This window comes from Lynx canadensis, chromosome C1 (genome assembly GCF_007474595.2).
Source record: "Lynx canadensis isolate LIC74 chromosome C1, mLynCan4.pri.v2, whole genome shotgun sequence".
Classification (NCBI taxonomy): domain Eukaryota; kingdom Metazoa; phylum Chordata; class Mammalia; order Carnivora; family Felidae; genus Lynx; species Lynx canadensis.
The window spans coordinates 188,782,858-188,799,823 of record NC_044310.1 but is presented as its reverse complement, the minus strand read 5'-3'; the positions used below and the strand labels follow the sequence as shown (position 1 = coordinate 188,799,823).

Here is a 16,966-nt window from a genome sequence, read left to right as displayed (position 1 = left end):
AAGCCACAGAGGAAGATAATTAATATTTCAATAAAGTTCTTAAATTTGGAAATTTTTAAGACCTCTTAAAAATTAAAAATAGAGAAGACCCCAAAGAAAAATGGTGAAAAGATTTTAAGCAACACTACCTCAAAGTTAACAAATGAAAAAAATGTTCAATTTTATTAGCTATCAGGAAAATACAAATTAAAATCACAATGAGAAACCTCTATACATCTACCAATACCAAGGAACAGTGAGGATGCAGAAAAAGGAGAATGCTCATACTCTGCCATGAGACTCTAAGTGGTAAAACTACTCTGGAAAACTATTTGGAAGCATTTTCTAATGTATGAATTCATTTACTCCTTAATACTATGAGACAAGTAACCGTTATTACCCTCATTTTATAAATGAGGAAATGTATCACACAAAAAAGTAACATGCCCAAGGCTACACAACAAAAATCAAAGAATTCGTATTCCAACCCAGGTAGTGTGATGAAGAGTCCAAGCTGTCAACCATTATGCTTCTCTTTATATAAGTAAAAAAGGTAAGAACATATACTCTTAGACTAACTAATTATGTTCTTGTTGGGAAACTAAAATCAGAAGACAATTGGAACTTCAAAAATAGAAGGTGTTTTGAGATTAAGGGTCAGGATATAGGCCAAGAGTAGACTTAAGAGTAAGAGAAATAGAAAGTGGTAAAAAGTTTGCTGTCAGAAACTCAGTTTGAGACTGGTTCCAACATTTAACAAAAGGAATGCATTTACGTAGCATCACTATATTATTTAAAGACCCAGTACTTGATAACCATTAGACATAAACCTTCTTGAGGGTAGCTTTTTATACTGGTAATCAATCCTAGTACCTAGCAGTGTCTGGCAAATCTTAGATGCTCAATAAATTTTTAGTGAATATAACCAACTCTCTTTTTCAAAATGACTGTCCTGTATCTACTACAAAGAGTAAGTTATGTTTCTGACAAGACTAAGAGAACTCTCTCAGAAGTTAATAGATACTTCTTTAAATATTCAAGTCTGTCTTACTAGTAATATATGTCCCAACTATATGTAAATGTAACTAAATGTAAAGTCGTTGATCATCAGATCTTTCATTTCATAAAATTTGGCTTTTTACAAAGAACAGTTTTTTTTTTTTAATTTTTCAAAAGACAAAAAACAAAAAACAACTCTGATGAAAAATACTGAACAACACAGTAACCAGCAAGGAACATAATTCTTCCCAAATCAACTCCTGCATATTAGCAGTTTCCAGAAAAATAAAGGAAACCAAATATACAGTCCTAAAAAGTCCATAAATAAAAGGCTTTGTTCTTAGAATAAACTCAGTTTTGGTTTTAATTATTCAATGAATTATTAAACTTTGTTCCTAATGAAAATTCAAATATTCAGACTATCCCTGATAGCTGAGTTCAGTTTTCCTGAAAAGAAATGAAAAGAAAGAAAAATAATATAAATGAAAATATAGAAATTAACTTAAATCACCCTAAATTTAACCCAGATGGAGATAACTACTTACAACATTTTTGTACCTAGCTTTTCATATGTTTTTCTATGGGATGAGTATCCATCTATAAATGTGCATACATGTGTGTATATAGATATACTTTGGAAAATGTACTAATACTATACAAACTGTTTTGTATGCTGGTTTTTTCACCTACCATTATGTTATGGGTTGAATTGTATCCCCCCAAAAAAATCTTATAGTCCTAACCCACGTACCTGTGGATGAGACCTTTTTTGGCAAGAGGCTCTTTACAGATGTGCAAGATGAGCACATTAGGGTGGATCTTGATGCAATATGACTGCGTCCTTATAAAAAAAGGATACACACATGGAGACCTCCTTATAAACATGAAGGCAGAGAATGGAGTGATACATCTTACCAGACAAGGAACACCAAAGATTGCCAGCAAAACCAGAAACCAGGAAGAAACACAAGACAGATTCTCCCTCACAGTCCTCAGAAGGAGTCAACCCTGCTGACACCTTGATCTTGGATTTCTAGCCTCCAGAGCTGTGAGACAATATATTTCTGTTTTTTAAGCCATCAAGTTTGTGATACTTTGTTATGCCAGCCCAAACAAACACCATCTTAAAATAATCCTCATATATTAATAAATAAATGTCTGCCGTCTTTTTAATGTCTTTATTCTGATCCATTGTAAGGATTCACTATCATTTAAATAATCCTCTACTATTGGACATTTAAGTATTTCCAATTTCTGCTATAATAAACAATGCTTCAGTAATCATCTTTGTACATACATCTATTTCCATTTGGCTTCCCTTACATATGAAATTTCTGAGTTAAATAGTAATCATTTTTTAAGCTTTTGATATATATAGCCATACTGCCTTGCAGAAGCACTTACCAATTTATATTGTTATCAGCAATATCAAAGTACCCATTTCCCACACCTCTGATATAAGTAGGTATTGTCATTAAAAAAAAAGACCCTGTCAGCCTAACAGGTAAAAAATATCTCAACATGGCTTTAATTGGCTTATTTTGCTAATTACTGGTAGGGTTTAGACAAGCTTCAAATATTTAGAGGCCATTTAACATGTTTTCTTCAATGTACTCCATGTTCACATCTTTAGCCATTTTTCTTTTGGAGCTTATATTTCTTTAAATTTATTTTAATGTTTATTTATTTTTGAGAGAGAGAGAGAAAGTGAGGGAAAGTGCCCCTGGAGCTTATATTTCTAATAATGTATAAAAGATTTTATACGTAGTTGGTTTTTAAGTGAAATCTGAGGGGGCACCTGGGTGGCTCAGCCAGTTGAATGTTTGACTTTGGCTCAGGTCATGATCTCGCAGTTTGTGGGCTTGAGCCCCACATCCGGCTCTGTACTGACAGGTTGAGACCCTGGTGCCAGCTTCAGATTCTGCGTTGCCTTCTCTCTCTCTGCCTCTCCCCCATTCGTGCTGTCTCTATCTCAAAAATAAACATTAAAAAAAAAAAAAAAAGGGAATCCTGGGATCTTTCATTTAAATTAAATCCAGGGTGGGGTTCCTGTGTGGCTCAGTCAGTTGAGCATTGGCTCAAGTCATGATATCATGGTTCATGGGATCAAGCCCCACATCAGGCTCTGCACCAACAGCATGGAGCCTGCTTGGGATTCTCTCTCTCCCACTCTCTGTCTCCCTCATTTGTACTCTCTCTCTCTCTCACTCAAAATAAATAAACAATCTTTAAAAAAAGAAAGTCTTTAGGTAATTATTGTGAAATTATTAAAATTTCAGAGAAGCAAATGATTTTCAATTCCACCTTACATTAGGTTATTATTGTGACTGCAAACTTAAAAAAGATTTTTTAAAAAAGGGAAAAAAAAAAAACCTAGCCAAGCAAAACTACATCCCAGGGTAGCAGAACAAGCTAGAGAAGAAATGTGCCAGACTGGAATGATATCCTGATCCTACTATTTACGAGCTATATGACCTTGGACTGGTTAATTTAACCACTCTATGGTTCCTCATCTGTAAAAAGGGGTAAATAACAACACCTATTTATAAAATTGTTGTGAGGCTTAAATGAGTTCATACAATCCACTGGACCAACAAACTCAACAATTTTCACTATTAACTATTACTAAGCTGTCAATTAAGAAGATTCTGGATAATAGTCCTAAATTACAAATCCAGAAATAGTTATTAAATCAGAATTTTTCCCACAAGTGACAGGAGAATATGGGGTTTCAGCACAGAGAATAGACAAGTTACACTCACAGAATTAAAGTGGAGGTTTACACACAGTGGAGCAAAGATGGTCAGGACAGGAAGGAACCAGAAGTCAAAGGATGAGGTTTGAAAGGATTAGAGAAGAATCCAAACAAAGAACTCAGATCTGGACAAAAAAACAAAAACAAAAAAAGGCAAAAAGATTATTATGTGAATATAAAGTAACATTTATTTTGGGGGGGAATAACTCTGGTAACAGCACTCTTCCCTCAAAGAAAAAATATTGGTAAGGAAAAGGAAGATGTTCTGACAGCAGCACTCTCTAGTCATATTCTTCTTGATTAAACATTTAATTAGTATTTCTGATGACTAAGTAACTTGCTTGTACTACGGGATTGACAATATAAACTCAAAATATATTTCTCACATTTGGACCCAGTCTATGAACCAAAACTTAAAACTATGATGGCAAGAAACATGAAAATTTGGAAATAATTTTCCATCTTGATTTGCCTTTAATCAGGTAGGAGGAGAAAAATCTGGAATACAGAACAAAAGCAAAGAAGAAAGTTTGGGAAACAGAGCCTATGATAAAAGATTAAAAAGTTAGAATTACTTAGTTTGAAACACAGAAGAAAGAATAATTAAGGCTTACAATAAATATTACTTTAAAAAAAAAGGTATTTCTGTCACCACTGAAAGCAAAGCAAGGAGAAATGGGCAAAACTCCCTGGAGTTATACAATTAAATACGAAAAGATGTTGGTTACTGGCAAATGTTAGGTATTTAAACAGAACAGAAAAGAAGATTCTGACTTGTGAATGTTCAGAGAAAGGCAACCTAACTGCTTCCAGGGAGGACAATGAGGGATGACAAAACAGGCATGACAACCCAAGTGGGAAGCCTAATAGGCCTTGAGAACTTGATGTGAACAAAGCTAATAAGGTTTGTTTGACACACCAAACAGGAATGATAACAATGAGAGGGTGGAGATTTGGTATATAAGTCTCCTGACGGGCCAGTAGAAATAGGAACTGGAAGGAGAGAGACTAATCAACATCCAGCCATGGATAAAGGCCTTGTTTCGTCTGTTTTTAGGAGGAAAACTGTGCAGAGGAGTCAATGTATTAATGCTTCCAGTAAACTCAGCAAGCCAGCCTCAAGTTTTTTGTTTGTTTTTTTTTTTTTCAGCCTCAAGTCTTGAATAGAAAATATTAGTTTCAAACAAAACTCTGATAAGGAAAAAATGGCATTAAGTACTTATTAAATGTTATTTTTATTTTTATTTTTTTTTAAAATTTTTTTCAATGTTTATTTATTTTTGGGACAGAGAGAGACAGAGCATGAACGGGGGAGGGGTAGAGAGAGAGAGGGAGACACAGAATCGGAAACAGGCTCCAGGCTCTGAGCCATCAGCCCAGAGCCCGACGCGGGGCTCGAACTCACGGACCGCGAGATCGTGACCTGGCTGAAGTCGGACGCTTAACCGACTGTGCCACCCAGGCGCCCCTTAAATGTTATTTTTAAAAAGTAGTTAAGAGTCAATTATGCATCCTCTTAACAGCTTTCAGGTATTCTATAACTCAAAAAAGTTACAGAAGGGCTTATAATGTGCATTTAAGAACATTTTTAGAAGGAATGAACAAAGTAATAGAAGATGAGAAGGTAAAGAAAATAAAACTGACCCATGTGGGGGCACCTGGATGGCTCAGTCAGTTAAGCATCTGACTCTTGATTTTAGCTCAGGTCATGATCTCGTGGTGGTTGTGAAATGGAGCCGTGCATCTCTCTTAAGATTCTCTCTCTCCCTCTGTCCCCCATCCCTCAGAAAAGAAAGAAAGAAAATCTACTTTTCAAACAAACAAACAAAAAAGAGCTATTTCTTGAGTAGTAGTTACTGTGTCCTAAGACCTGTAGTTGGGAATTTTAAATCATTATTTCACATCATCCTCACAGGAAATTTGTAATGTAGATGTTATTAAGATAAGGAAATGAAAGCTCAAAAGGCCAAGTAACATACAAACCATCATGCAGATACTAAATGGTAGAAGCAAGATTCAAAGCTTCTTGCCCAAGCTTAATCTTCACACTGTAAGATAATCCTATTTCCAAGGAGCTACATCAAACATACAACAAAATAAATAACTACAAATTGAAGCACAAAGATAAGAAAAAAGGAGATGGAAAACACAATCTAAGAAGGGAGAAAGATAAGAAAATCAATTTAATTTTGTCATGTCAGGTTGTTACTGTAGTTTAAAGAAGGTGCATGAAGAAGGGTACATAACTAAACTGGATACTACAGTAGGAGTTGGCCAGGCAACATGAGAAACCTATTTTTTTTTTTTTTTTTTTTTTTTTTTTAATTTTTTTTTCAACGTTTATTTATTTTTGGGACAGAGAGAGACAGAGCATGAACGGGGGAGGGGCAGAGAGAGAGGGAGACACAGAATGGGAAACAGGCTCCAGGCTCTGAGCCATCAGCCCAGAGCCCGACGCGGGGCTCGAACTCACGGACCGTGAGATCGTGACCTGGCTGAAGTCGGACGCTTAACCGACTGCGCCACCCAGGCGCCCCGAGAAACCTATTTCTTAAGAGAGAAGATGGGGCACCTGGGTGGCTAAGTCAGTTAAACATCCGACTTCAGCTCAGGTCATGATCTCAGGGTTAGCGCATTGAGCCCTGCGTTGGGCTCTGTGCTGACAGCTCAGAGCCTGAAGCCTGCTTTGGATTTGTGTCTACCTCTTTCTCTCTGCCCTCCCCCACTTGCACTCTGTCTCCCTCTCAAAAATAAACATTAAAAAAATACATATTTTTTTAAATAGAGAGATGAGTTTGACTCATAGAGAAAACAAAGGAGACAATGACTAAAGAACTTTAAACTGGTCAGGTTTTGTTTTGGTTTTTTTTTTTTTTTGCTAATTTTTTTAAAGGTCTGGACACTTAACCAACTGAGCCACCCAGGTGCCCCTAACCTTGTTAGTTTTAATAAATGTTTACTAAGCTCTGCCACTCTCCATCCCACAAAGCTGCTGCTGCTGAGCCAGTCCTGACCTGGAATACTGCTCACATCAGATGCGCTCATCTAGGAAACAGAATGTTGGGGAGGCGCAGGAAGATGGCGGTGTAGGAGGACGCTGGGCTCACCGCGCGTCCTGCTGATCACTTAGATTCCACCTACACCTGCCTAAATAACCCAGAAAACCGCCAGAGGATTAGCAGAACGGAGTCACCGGACCCAAGTGCAGACGAGAGGCCCACGGAAGAGGGTAGGAAGGGCGGCGAGGCGGTGCATGCTCCACGGACTGGCGGGAGGGAGCTGGGGCGGAGGGGCGGCTCGCCGGCCAAGCAGAGCCCCGAGTCCGGCTTGCAAAAGCGGAGGGGCCTGATGGACTGTGTTCCGACAGCAAGCGCGACTTAGCGTCTGGGAGGTCATAAGTTAACAGCTCTGCTCGGAAAGCGGGAAGGCTGGAGGACAAAGGGAGGGTGAGCTGCGGAGCCCCCGGACGACAGAGCTCAGTTTGGCGGGGAACAAAGGCGCTCGCCAGTGCCATCTCCCCCGCCCATCCCCCAGCCAAAATCCCAAAGGGAACCGGTTCCGGCCAGGGAAATTGCTCGCTCCGCGCAAACACCCAACTCTGTGCTTCTGCGGAGCCAAACCTCCGGCAGCGGATCTGACTCCCTCCGGCTGCCACAGGGCCCCTCCTGAAGTGGATCACCTAAGGAGAAGCGAGCTTAGCCTGTCCCCCCTCCCGCCGTGCACCTTGCCTTCCCACCCCAGCTAATACGCCAGATCCCCAGCATCACAAGCCTGGCAGTGTGCAAGTAGCCCAGACGGGCCACGCCACCCCACAGTGAATCCCGCCCCTAGGAGAGGGGAAGAGAAGGCACACACCAGTCTGACTGTGGCCCCAGCGGTGGGCTGGGGGCAGACATCAGGACTGACTGCGGCCCCGCCCACCAACTCCAGTTATACACCACAGCACAGGGGAAGTGCCCTGCAGGTCCTCACCACACCAGGGACTATCCAAAATGACCAAGCGGAAGAATTCCCGTCAGAAGAATCTCCAGGAAATAACAACAGCTAATGAGCTGATCAAAAAGGATTTAAATAATATAACAGAAAGTGAATTTAGAATAATAGTCATAAAATTAATCGCTGGGCTGGAAAACAGTATACAGGACAGCAGAGAATCTCTTGCTACAGAGATCAAGGGACTAAGGAACAGTCACGAGGAGCTGAAAAACGCTTTAAATGAAATGCAAAACAAAATGCAAACCACCACAGCTCGGATGGAAGAGGCAGAGGAGAGAATAGGTGAACTAGAAGATAAAGTTATGGAAAAAGAGGAAGCTGAGAAAAAGAGAGATAAAAAAATCCAGGAGTATGAGGGGAAAATTAGAGAACTAAGTGATACACTAAAAAGAAATAATATACGCATAATTGGTATCCCAGAGGAGGAAGAGAGAGGGAAAGGTGCTGAAGGGGTACTTGAAGAAATAATAGCTGAGAACTTCCCTGAACTGGGGAAGGAAAAAGGCATTGAAATCCAAGAGGCACAGAGAACTCCCTTCAGACATAACTTGAATCGATCTTCTGCACGACATATCATAGTGAAACTGGCAAAATACAAGGATAAAGAGAAAATTCTGAAAGCAGCAAGGGGTAAACGTGCCCTCACATATAAAGGGAGACCTATAAGACTCGTGACTGATCTCTCTTTTGAAACTTGGCAGGCCAGAAAGAATTGGCACGAGATTTTCAGGGTGCTAGACAGCAAAAATATGCAGCCGAGAATCCTTTATCCAGCAAGTCTGTCATTTAGAATAGAAGGAGAGATAAAGGTCTTCCCAAACAAACAAAAACTGAAGGAATTTGTCACCACTAAACCAGCCCTACAAGAGATCCTAAGGGGGACCCTGTGAGACAAAGTACCAGAGACATCACTACAAGCATAAAACATACAGACATCACAATGACTCTAAACCCGTATCTTTCTATAATAACACTGAATGTAAATGGATTAAATGCGCCAACCAAAAGACATAGGGTATCAGAATGGATAAAAAAACAAGACCCATCTATTTGCTGTCTACAAGAGACTCATTTTAGACCTGAGGACACCTTTAGATTCAGAGTGAGGGGATGGAAAACTATTTATCATGCTACTGGAAGCCAAAAGAAAGCTGGAGTAGCCATACTTATATCAGACAAACTAGACTTTAAATTAAAGGCTGTAACAAGAGATGAAGAAGGTCATTATATAATAGTTACAGGGTCTATCCATCAGGAAGAGCTAACAATTATAAATGTCTATGCGCCGAATACCGGAGCCCCCAAGTATATAAAACAATTACTCATAAACAGAAGCAACCTTATTGATAAGAATGTGGTAATTGCTGGGGACTTTAACACCCCACTTACAGAAATGGATAGATCATCTAGACACACAGTCAATAAAGAAACAAGGGCCCTGAATGAGACATTGGATCAGATGGACTTGACAGATATATTTAGAACTCTGCATCCCAAAGCAACAGAATATACTTTCTTCTCGAGTGCACATGGAACATTCTCCAAGATAGATCATATACTGGGTCACAAAACAGCCCTTCATAAGTTTACAAGAATTGAAATTATACCATGCATACTTTCAGACCACAATGCTATGAAGCTTGAAATCAACCACAGGAAAAAGTCTGGAAAACCTCCAAAAGCTTGGAGGTTAAAGAACACCCTACTAACGAATGAGTGGGTCAACCAGGCAATTAGAGAAGAAATCAAAAAATATATGGAAACAAACGAAAATGAAAATACAACAATCCAAACGCTTTGGGACGCAGCGAAGGCAGTCCTGAGAGGAAAATACATTGCAATCCAGGCCTATCTCAAGAAACAAGAAAAATCCCAAATACAAAATCTAACAGCACACATAAAGGAAATAGAAGCAGAACAGCAAAGGCAGCCTAAACCCAGCAGAAGAAGAGAAATAATAAAGATCAGAGCAGAAATAAACAATATAGAATCTAAAAAAACTGTAGAGCAGATCAACGAAACCAAGAGTTGGTTTTTTGAAAAAATAAACAAAATTGACAAACCTCTAGCCAGGCTTCTCAAAAAGAAAAGGGAGATGACCCAAATAGATAAAATCATGAATGAAAATGGAATTATTACAACCAATCCCTCAGAGATACAAACAATTATCAGGGAATACTATGAAAAATTATATGCCAACAAATTGGACAACCTGGAAGAAATGGACACATTCCTGAACACCCACACTCTTCCAAAACTCAATCAGGAGGAAATAGAAAGCTTGAACAGACCCATAACCAGCGAAGAAATTGAATCGGTTATCAAAAATCTCCCAACAAATAAGAGTCCAGGACCAGATGGCTTCCCAGGGGAGTTCTACCAGACATTTAAAGCAGAGATAATACCTATCCTTCTCAAGCTATTCCAAGAAATAGAAAGGGAAGGAAAACTTCCAGACTCATTCTATGAAGCCAGTATTACTTTGATTCCTAAACCAGACAGAGACCCAGTCAAAAAAGAGAACTACAGGCCAATATCCCTGATGAATATGGATGCAAAAATTCTCAATAAGATACTAGCAAATCGAATTTAACAGCATATAAAAAGAATTATTCACCATGATCAAGTGGGATTCATTCCTGGGATGCAGGGCTGGTTCAACATTCGCAAATCAATCAACGTGATACATCACATTAACAAAAAAAAAGAGAAGAACCATATGATCCTGTCAATCGATGCAGAAAAGGCCTTTGACAAAATCCAGCACCCTTTCTTAATAAAAACCCTTGAGAAAGTCGGGATAGAAGGAACATACTTAAAGATCATAAAAGCCATTTATGAAAAGCCCACAGCTAACATCATCCTCAACGGGGAAAAACTGAGAGCTTTTTCCCTGAGATCAGGAACACGACAGGGATGCCCACTCTCACCGCTGTTGTTTAACATAGTGCTGGAAGTTCTAGCATCAGCAATCAGACAACAAAAGGAAATCAAAGGCATCAAAATTGGCAAAGATGAAGTCAAGCTTTCGCTTTTTGCAGATGACATGATATTATACATGGAAAATCCGACAGACTCCACCAAAAGTCTGCTAGAACTGATACATGAATTCAGCAAAGTTGCAGGATACAAAATCAATGTCCAGAAATCAGTTGCATTCTTATACACTAACAATGAAGCAACAGAAAGACAAATAAAGAAAATGATCCCATTCAAAATTGCACCAAGAAGCATAAAATACCTAGGAATAAATCTAACCAAAGATGTAAAGGATCTGTATGCTGAAAACTATAGAAAACTTATGAAGGTAATTGAAGAAGACTTAAAGAAATGGAAAGACATTCCCTGCTCAAGGATTGGAAAAATAAATATTGTCAAAATGTCAATACTACCCAAAGCTATCTACACATTCAATGCAATCCCAATCAAAATTGCACCAGCATTCTTCTCGAAATTAGAACAAGCAATCCTAAAATTCATATGGAACCACAAAAGGCCCCGAATAGCCAAAGGAATTTTGAAGAAGAAGACCAAAGCAGGAGGCATCACAATCCCAGACTTTAGCCTCTACTACAAAGCTGTAATCATCAAGACAGCATGGTATTGGCACAAAAACAGACACACAGACCAATGGAATAGAATAGAAACCCCAGAACTAGACCCACAAACGTATGGCCAACTCATCTTTGACAAAGCAGGAAAGAACATCCAATGGAAAAAAGACAGCCTCTTTAACAAATGGTGCTGGGAGAACTGGACAGCAACATGCAGAAGGTTGAAACTAGACCACTTTCTCACACCATTTACAAAAATAAACTCAAAATGGATAAAGGACCTAAATGTGAGACAGGAAACCATCAGAACCTTAGAGGAGAAAGCAGGAAAAGACCTCTCTGACCTCAGCCGTAGCAATCTCTTACTCGACACATCCCCAAAGGCAAGGGAATTAAAAGCAAAAGTGAATTACTGGGACCTTATGAAGATAAAAAGCTTCTGCACGGCAAAGGAAACAACCAACAAAACTAAAAGGCAACCAACGGAATGGGAAAAGATATTTGCAAATGACATATCGGACAAAGGGCTAGTATCTAAAATCTATAAAGAGCTCACCAAACTCCACACCCGAAAAACAAATAACCCAGTGAAGAAATGGGCAGAAAACATGAATAGACACTTCTCTAAAGAAGACATCCAGATGGCCAACAGGCACATGAAAAGATGTTCAGCGTCGCTCCTTATCAGGGAAATACAAATCAAAACCACACTCAGGTATCACCTCACGCCAGTCAGAGTGGCCAAAATGAACAAATCAGGAGACTATAGATGCTGGAGAGGATGTGGAGAAACGGGAACCCTCTTGCACTGTTGGTGGGAATGCAAATTGGTGCAGCCGCTCTGGAAAGCAGTGTGGAGGTTCCTCAGAAAATTAAAAATAGACCTACCCTATGACCCAGCAATAGCACTGCTAGGAATTTATCCAAGGGATACAGGAGTACTGATGCATAGGGGCACTTGTACCCCAATGTTCATAGCAGCACTCTCAACAATAGCCAAATTATGGAAAGAGCCTAAATGTCCATCAACTGATGAATGGATAAAGAAATTGTGGTTTATATACACAATGGAATACTATGTGGCAATGAGAAAAAATGAAATATGGCCCTTTGTAGCAACGTGGATGGAACTGGAGAGTGTAATGCTAAGTGAAATAAGCCATACAGAGAAAGACAGATACCATATGGTTTCACTCTTATGTGGATCCTGAGAAACTTAACAGGAACCCATGGGGGAGGGGAAGGAAAAAAAAAAAAAAGAGGTTAGAGTGGGAGAGAGCCAAAGCATAAGAGACTGTTAAAAACTGAGAACAAACTGAGGGTTGATGGGGGGTGGGAGGGAGGGGAGGGTGGGTGATGGGTATTGAGGAGGGCACCTTTTGGGATGAGCACTGGGTGTTGTATGGAAACCAATTTGTCAATAAATTTCATAAAAAAAAAAAAAATGTTTACTAAGAGTCTATTCTACACCAAGAGCCAAGTATACAGACACAATTAATACAGAATAGTCCTTCCCTGCATAGGGCATACAGTTTAGGACACAGACATTCAAAGAATTACACAAAATGGAATTAACAAAATGGAAAGTGTTGTGAAGTAAAAGTACAGACTGTTATGACAGCATCTAAAAGGGGACAGTGGAATAATTAGAGATGGTTTCCCTGAGGAGTGACATTCAAACTAAGAGCTAAAAGATGAACTTGCATTTACTAGGTATGTGAGTAGTTAGAGGAGACAATCTAAGCGATGAGAACAGCATATACAGAGGCCTTGAGACAGGAGAGAACAAGGTATAAAACTAAAAGAAAACCAATGTGGCTAGAGTATAAGCACAAATAAGAATGAGAAATGAGGGTGGAAAAGTAGGCAAGCTAAATCACAAATGGCCTTTAAAACTTACATTAAATATTCTGGAATTTGTCCCAAGAGCAAAGGGAAGCCAGGGGAGTTTTCTGATTAAGGAAATAATAAAATAAGAATTGCAGGGGCGCCTGGGTGGCTCAGTTGGCTAAGTGTCCGACTTTGGCTCAGGTCATGATCTCATGGTTCACAAGCTCGAGCCTTGCGTTGGGCTCTGTGCTGCCAGCTCAGAGCCTGGAGCCTGCTTCAGATTCTGTGTCTCCCTCTCTCTCTGCCCCTCCCTCACTCACGCTCTGTGTCTCTCTTTCTCTCTCAAAAATAAATAAAAACAGGGGTGCCTGAGTGGCTCAGTTGTTGGGCGCTGGACTTAGGTTCGGGCCATAATCTCACAGTCTGTGGGTTCAAGCCCCACATCAGGCTCTGTGCTGACAGCTTGGAGCCTGGAGGCTGCTTCGGATTCTGTGTCTCCCTCTCTCTCTGCCTGTCCCCTGCTTGCACTATGTCTCTCTCTGTCAAAAATAAATAAACATTAAAAAAAATTAAAAATAAATAAAAACATTTTTAAAAAATTAAACTAAGAATTGCATTTTGAAAATATCTATTCTCACAGGTTCTGAATCTCAAGTCCACAGACACAAAAGGGTCTCTACCTAGAATCCAGGAGTTCATGAAATTGAATGAAGGAGAAAAATCTTTATTTTTTACTCACCCCTGATTGAAATTTAGCATTTCTTTTAATTGTGAATATAGCTCCTTTGACTCTGTCATCGATACAAATTTCAAATATGTACATATCATATGATGCTTATTACAAAACTTTCAAAATAATGGTTTTGTCCCTCATAAGGCCATTACTTTAATATTATGGAAGTTTTGGGGCACCGGGGTGGTTCAGTTGGTTAAGCATCCAACTCTTGATCTCAGCTCAGGTCTTGATCTCAAGGTTATGAGTTCAACCCCCGTATTGGGCTCTATGCCCCAATCCATCAGTTAGTTAATTTATGAAAGTTTTGTACCCTATGATCCAGCAATCACACTATTAGGTATTTAAAGAATACAAAAGTACTAATTCAAAAGGATACACGCACTTTGATGTTTAAAGTAGCATTATTTTTTGTTTTTAAAATTTTTTTAACGTTTATTATTTATTTTTGAGAGAGAGGGAGACAGGAGCGCAAGTGGGGAAGGGACAGAAAGAGAGGGAGACACAGAATCCAAAGCAGGCTCCAGGCTCTGAGCTGTCAGCACAGAGCCTGACACAGGGCTCAAACCGTGAGATCACGACCCGAGCCAAAGTCGGATGCTTAACTGACTAATCTACCCAGGCGGCCCTTAAAGCAGCATTATTTACAATAGCCAAATTATGGAAATAGCTCATGTCCATCCATTGATAAATGAATAAAGAAGATGTGGTGTATATGTATACAACGGAATATTAATCACCCATAAAAAGAACGAAATCTTTTGCATTGTTGTTGCCATTTGCAACAACATGGGTAGAGTGAGAGAGTATTATGATAAATAAGTCCGTCAGAAAAGACAGTATTTTCCATCAGAAAATACCATAAGATTTCACTCATATGTGGAATTTAAAACACAAAACAAAGAAACAAAGGGAGGGAAAAAAATGAGAGAGAGAAAGAGAGAGAGAGAGAGAGAGAGAGAGAGGCAAACCAAGAAACAGATTCAACTGTACAGAACAAACTGATGGTTACCAGAAGGGAGATAGGTGATGGGAATTAAGGAGTGCAGGTGATTTATGGAATTGCTGAATCATTATATTATACACCTGAAACTAATATAACACTAATGTTAACTGAAATTTAAATAAAAACTTAAAAAAGATAAAAAATTAAAATAGAATCCATTAAATGTAAAAACTTAATTAAAATTACGGAAGTTTTAGAAACATTGCTAGATCTTGTTATTTAATGAATTAATAATGATGTATAGAGGCACCTGGGTGGTTCAGTCGGTTGAGCATCCGATTTCGGCTCAGGTCATGCTCTCACATGAGAGTTTGAGCCCCGCATCAGGCTCACTGCTCTCAGCACAGAGGCTGCTTTGGATCCTCTGTCCCCCACTCTCTCTGCCCCTACCCCGCTTGCGCTCTCAAAAATAAATAAAACGTTAAAAAAATAATGAAGATGAGGTACATACATTAAAATATCACAAATTTTTAAAAAATAATATTCTTGGGGCGCCTGGGTGGCGCAGTCGGTTAAGCGTCCGACTTCAGCCAGGTCACGATCTCGCGGTCCGTGAGTTCGAGCCCCGCGTCAGGCTCTGGGCTGATGGCTCAGAGCCTGGAGCCTGTTTCCGATTCTGTGTCTCCCTCTCTCTCTGCCCCTCCCCCATTCATGCTCTGTTTCTCTCTGTCCCAAAAATAAATAAACGTTGAAAAAAAAAAATTAAAAAAAAAATAATATTCTTATTAGTATATCGTTTTCCCTTGTAGTTACACATATCTTTAAGTTTATTTATCTTAAGAGAGAGAGAGAGAGCATAAAAGCAGGTGAGGGGCTGAGAGAAGGAGAGACAGAATCCCAAGCAGGCTCTGTGCCATCAGCACAGAGCCCCAATGTGGGGCTCAAACTCGCGAACAAAGAGATCATGATCTGAGTCAAGATCAAGGGTCAGATGCCCAATTGAGAGCCACACAGACAGCCCTGTAGGTACACATTTTAAAATGTTATTCTCAGAAGGACTCCATAGGTTTCACTAAAGGTACAAGGGATATGTGTCATAAGAAGAGTTTAAGAATCCCTGCAGAGGATAGAAAACGGATTAGGGGAGAAGCACAGAGAGAAGTTAAAAAAACAAGCAATCGAGGTAAGATTATGGAAGCTTAAACTAGGATGGTGGCAGTGCTGATTGAAAAAAGAAGATCAATTTGAAAGATATTTGGAAGGTAAAATTGAGAGCAGAGACTCTTTTCAAATGTAATTATCAAAGAATAATGTTATAAGTGCTTATAATAAAATGGAAATAAAAATGCAGAATCTAGGGGCACCTGGTTGACTCAGTCAGTAAAGCATGTGACTCTTGATCTTGGGGTTGTGAGTTTGGATATAGAGATTACTTAAAAATAAAATCTTAAAAACAATTCAGAATCTAAAACTATCAATATAGTATGATGCTGATTAAAATTCTAACGTGTACAGAAAAAATAAAATGATAGAAAGCATTTTAAAATGTTAAACATGGTTATCAACGAGTAATGGATAGCATTAAAAATGTTTATTTTTTTCCTTAGGATTTCCTAAATTTTTCCATTATTTTATAAAATGAATCAGAAAAAAGTAAACATAATTTTAGTTATTTTGGGGGAAATTCTAATGGCATGGAAAAACGTTTGTGATACGTTTTAAGGTGAAAAGTATATAAAATTATACATACAGTATGATCTCAACCACACATACATCTATAGTGATATTATGAATGATTTATTTAAAGTTAATGCTTTCTGGGGCACCTGGGTGGCTCAGTTGGCTAAATGTCCAACTCTTGACTTCAGCTCAGCTCATGATCTCACTAATTTGTGAGTTTGAGCCCCACATCAGGCTCTGAGCTGATGGCACAGAGCCTGCTTAGGATCCTCTCTCTCTCTCTCTGCCGCTCCCCCACTTTCTCTCTCTCTCAAAATAAACATTATTAAAAAAATAATAATAAAGTTAATGTTTTCTGGGGTGGCTGGGTGGCTCAGTTGGTTGAGCATCCGACTTCAGCTGAGGCCATGATCTCATAGTCCGTGAGTTCCAGCCCCGGGTCAGACTCTGTGCTGACAGCTCAGAGCCTGGAGCCTTCTTTGGATTATGTATCT

General features: G+C 39.2%; 1 protein-coding gene across 2 annotated transcripts in view; it reads right to left on the bottom strand.

Moving 5' to 3' along the window:
* Nucleotides 1–16,966, bottom strand: part of LOC115520094 (cytochrome P450 20A1) — an 83,438-nt gene that overhangs the window by 53,279 nt on the left and 13,193 nt on the right. The window lies entirely within an intron of this gene.